Below are 5,200 nucleotides of genomic sequence, written 5' to 3'. Positions count from 1 at the left end.
CGACCGATGCCACTGCGCGTGCGCAGAGGTGGAGAATAAAATCGGCTGGCTGCAAGTGCACATACCAGGGCCGTACCCAGAAAAAAATTTCGGGGGGGGGGGGGGGTCAGAACCCCCTAACCCCCCCCCCCCCCTGGTTACGGCCCTGCATCTGGATGTTACTTTTGTCCACGCAGAAGGTATTGCGATTAAAAAAAGGTCACTCAATATTCTCTGTTACGTCTTTGCATGTTACCACCCCTCATTCGAAAGCGTTTCAAATTTCCTAGATGAACTCAGGACGTGCCTAGCTGACTTTCTGCGAACTGCATGGGACTGTCTAAACGTACTTTCAGAATTCGGTTTTGACAACACCACCCAAGCCCCTGCCAGGGAGAAAATTTTAAACGTACACTTTTTTTCTGCTTGTCTAGATCACATAGATATACTGGTCATGGACTTTCAGTTAACTCTACTGTGGTTCTGCAGACACTAGCAGACAACTACCTCACCGCAGTTCAGATACCCGTATTGAACACACCTGTCCTGAAAAAGGACAGATAGAAGTGATCGATCGAAACTTATTCGACCAATTATTTTCTTCTTATAACTGAGATAGTTTATTACAATTCCAGTGTCAAAACGAGCTTTACCCATTCTTCATTCACCCTGGGCAAAATTTTACACAAGGCAGTAAAAAAGTCATTACTGTTAAAAGGGGTCAGATTGAACATAGCATGTGACTGAATAATGATATAATCGCCGCCACTAAAGGCAGAGAGCTCTTTTGGGCGCACTACCGTCGGTCTCCCGACAATACTGATCTGCGGATTAATTTCAAAAGTGAGCGCAATAGGGTATCCGCACTCATTCGCTCAGCTCAACGTGGCTACATTAAACAGAAGCTAATTCCCGCCTAACTCGTTCTTTGCTCAACGAACTACGCGTCGGCCACAGTTCACAATATTCTGCCGATGAAATTATTTCAAAGTAATTTTCTTATAACGCACAGTCCACGGCGAATGAGTTTTATGTGCACTTCGGAATGTTGCATCTACCTTCCTTCCGGAAATAACAGAACAAGGAAGACACGCTAAGCTACCCAGTTTCAAGCCAAACCTTTTATCTGCAATTGATAAAACACGAATAGCTGATTTATGCAGAAAGGACGACTAGTTCAAGAATAAAATTCTCAAGATGCTGAACAATTTCATGAATTCAGGTATTTTTCCAGAAGACCTAAAACACCAATCGTGAAGCCTTCATACAAAGATGGAGGTCATAATGAGGTCGAAAGTTAGCGTCCGATCTCTGTATCACCTTCATTTGCGAAACTCTTGGAAAAACACAATTTCTTGGTGGTGACAGCGTTTTTAGATAAATTTAATATTTTGTCCCCACCACAGTACAGATTTCTACTTCAGAAAAGGCACGTAGCCCGTGCTTGAAGATTTTTCCGATTTACTTCACAGTAGATTCGAAGGTAATCGTTTCACGAACAGGCTTCTTCTTGATGTCTCGAGAGCTTTTGACTATGTATCACCTAACGTTCTTTTAAGTAAGTTATTCAGCCTCGGCTGTAGTGGCTTTTTCTACGCACTGCTCGAGAACTTTCTGTCGAATTGTAGGCAGCTTGTTCTAATATATGGCGCTCACCGTACAAAAATGTCTTTCAAGGCTGGCATTCCATAGGGTTGCATACTGTCATGTAGTGATATTGTATATTTGTTGTTATCGCTATCAGCGCCTATCACCAACGCAAGCCGCGTTCGCTTATCATAACATGCGCAGTGTATATAAACGCTCATACGGAAATAAACCGTTGTTCTGTTCCAACTGCGCTGTCTGAAGGATCTATTACATTGGCGACGAGGCAGATCGACGGACGGGCGAGTCCCGGTCGAGTAAGGCAAGATGACAGTCGGCAGGATCGGGGAATATCGTCTCGGCACGAATGCGTCCTGGGATGAATACGTCGAACGGCTAGAGATGTTCTGCGGTGCAAACAAGATGACCACCGACGAGCAAAAACAAGCGGTTCTGCTGAGTTGTTGCGGCGAGGACACTTACGGGCTGATCGTGACCTTGGTCAAGCCAGCAAGACCGACGGCGGCGAGCTACGACGACATCAAGGGGGCAGTGCGGAAGCACATGCATCCAAGGCCTTCGGAGCTGTACGCAAGATTCTTATTCTACCGAACAAACCAAGCTCACGGTGAGGCGGCATCGGAGTATGTTACGGCACTCCGCAAGCTGGCTGAATACTGCGGCTTCGGTGATAAACAGCTTCCACTGGACGTCATGATGAGGGACCGGTTCGTATGCGGCACCAAGAACGAAGCGGTTCAACAGCGGCCGCAGAACGTGACCTTACGTTCGAGGTGGCGTATGACATGACGCTGACGGCGGAAGCAACGGAGAAGCAGCAGCGCGATATACGCAAGCAAGCTCAAGACGGAACCAAAGAAAACGAGGGTCTGGTTCAAGCGACACGCATGAAACTGGACACCAAGGCGGACGACGTCAGCTGCTTCCGCTACAACGGTAAGCACGCTCCGAATGTATGCCGTTTTAGAAAGGCTGCTTGTTTCAAGTGCAAAAAGATTGGACACGTGGCAAAAGCATGTCGTTCAAAAGACGAGAATCAGACGCCGCGGAAGCCAACTGACCTCCGCAAGCGGGAGGGGAAAATCAAGGGCGTCTATGAAATGAGCGCCTTGTTTTCTGTATGCGAAGTGCGTGAACAGGCTGAAAAGTTCAGGTAGAAGTGCACATTCAAGAGCAGAAAGCTCCGATGGAAGTCGATACAGGAACAACTTGCTCGATTGTGAGTGAAGAGACGTTTCGGTTGATCGAGAAGAATCAAGGCCAGATACCGCTGCAAGAAGCCGGCACAAAGCTTGTAACCTGGTCGAATGAATCATTGTCCGTGGTGGGTCGGGCAAACGTGGAAGTGAAATTCAAAGGCTGTAGAGCAGAGCTACTTTTGTTAGTAGTAAAGAAGCATGGTAACAGTTTACTCGGACGTAGCTGGTTTGAGTCGCTGGGCATCCGTTTTAGTGGAATTAAGCAGATCAATGTGGAGGACGTGACATCGCGTTTTGCTGAGGTTTTCGGCAGTGACCTGCCTGGACTCAACGGACCGCCAGTTCACATAGAACTTCGAGAGGACGCCCGCCCGGTTTTTCCCAAGAGTCGTCCTGTCACGCTGGCCCTGAAGGACGACGTGGCCAAGGAAGTGGATCGTCTTGTGCAACAAGGCGTCTGGGAGCCGGTTGAGTACTCAAACTGGGTGACACCGCTGGTAGTGGTGAGGAAAAAAAACGGTACCTTGCGTTTATGTGGGGATTACCGTAGTACCGTAAACAAGGCTATTAAAAGTAGCGGATATCCTTTGCCCACGACCGCGGAAATGCTAGCGACATTGGGGTCGAGTAAAATGCTTACCAAGCTCGACTTAACTCAGGCGTATCAACAGCTCAGCCTAGACGATGAATCAGCAGAAATGCTGACCGTCAACAGGATTAAAGGGCTAAGCAAGGTCCGGCGGCTGCCATTTGGAATCTCGGTGGCGTCGTGGGTGTTTCAGCGAGTCAAGGACACGTTATTGGCGGGCATTCCAGGGTGAAGGCTTATCTCGATGATATCATGATATCGGGAAGCAACGCAGACGAACACTCGGAAAGGCTTGCAGCCGTGCTGGCGCGTCTGCAAAGCGCACAGCTAAGAGTAAACAAAGAAAAGTGTGAACTCAGTCAAGCAAGCATTGAATTCCTGGGACATAGAATCGATTCCACAGGTATCCACCCGAGCCAGAGCAAGACTGACGCCATTCAGCAAGCGCCACCGCCGACAAGCAGGAAGCAGCTGCAAGCTTTCTTTGAATTGTTAAATTTCTACGCCAGTTTCCTCAAGGGGAAGACAGAAGTGGCGGAACCCCTTCATCGGCTGTTGGACCACGAGCAAGAATGGAAATGGACAGGTGAGCACCAGCGGGCGTTCGAAAAGCTGAAGAAGTTGCTTAGCTCGGATGCAGTACTTGTTCCCTATGACCCCAAGCGGCCGTTGGTTTTGTACTGCGACGCGTCGCCTGTCGGGGTAGGGGCCATGCTGGCGCATAGGGCTGATGACGGGAAAGAGCAACCTATAGCGTGCGCCTCACGAACTCTCGGTGCTAGTGAACGCGACTGTGCGCAGATTGACTAAGAAGGTTTAGCAGTCGTCTTCGGAGTGAAAAGATTTCACCAGTACCAGGCCGTCGAGGCAACCGGACAAGACGTTCGCGCCTTACGAGGTAAGGAAGTCCGAGTTGTCGTTGCATCGTGATTGTATACTGTGGGGAAACCGTGGGGTCATCCCGCAAGTAGCAAGAGAAAGGGTACTTCAGTTGCTGGAGGAAAACCACCCGGGAATAAGTGCCATCAAAGCTTCAGCACGAGGGCTTATGTGGTGGCCAAAGATGGACAGCCAGATTGAAGAATTTGTGCGGTACTGTCAGCCGTGCCATAGTAACCGCCAAAGCGACCCCAAGGCTCCAGTGCAATTCTGGGTCAAGCCAGATCAACCATGGAGTCGTCTACACATAGACTTCGCGGGGCCAGTCAAGGGAGAAGTGTTTCTAATTGTAGTTGATGCGTACAGCAACTGGGCAGAGGTAGAAATCATGCCATCAATGAAGTCTTTAGCTGTTGTCACCAGCTTAAGGAAAATGCTTGCGACTCACGGGGTGCCAGACGTAATTGTCTCTGATAATGGCACAGCATTCATTGGTGCTGGATTACAAACGTTTTGGAAATTGAACGGTGTTCGTACAGTGTCGCAGCACCTTATCATCCCGCCAGTAATGGCAGGGCCGAACGGATGGTAAGAGAAGTCAAGGAAGCTTTGAAGAAACTACAGGAATGCACAACTCAGTGCAAGATTGCGCGGTTCTTGTTTAAACAACACACCATGCAGCATTCTGTCGCGGGAAAGTCACCGGTAGAATTGATGATGGGGCGGAGGTTGAGGACAGCCTTGGACAGACTTCACCCAGATCGTCAGCCTGAACCTGAAGTTCAGGTGTCGCCAACAAAGTGTTTTGCTGTGGGTGACGCAGTCTACGCAAAGAGTTTCAATCCAGGACCTCGGTGGACAGCAACTACCATGGTGGAAGTGCGAGGCCCGGTGTCGTACACGGTCCAACTGGACAACGGGGAGCGCCGTCACAGACACCGGAACC

General features: G+C 49.3%; 1 pseudogene; it reads left to right on the top strand.

The window, feature by feature from the left end:
- Nucleotides 1-1,893: 1,893 nt before the first annotated feature.
- Nucleotides 1,894-2,744, top strand: LOC121835612 (annotated as a pseudogene).
- Nucleotides 2,745-5,200: the final 2,456 nt, after the last annotated feature.

The sequence above is a fragment of the Ixodes scapularis genome, unplaced genomic scaffold (assembly GCF_016920785.2).
Source record: "Ixodes scapularis isolate PalLabHiFi unplaced genomic scaffold, ASM1692078v2 PGA_scaffold15__6_contigs__length_5221840, whole genome shotgun sequence".
Taxonomy (NCBI): Eukaryota; Metazoa; Arthropoda; class Arachnida; order Ixodida; family Ixodidae; genus Ixodes; species Ixodes scapularis.
This window is presented reverse-complemented; position numbering and strand designations above follow the sequence as displayed.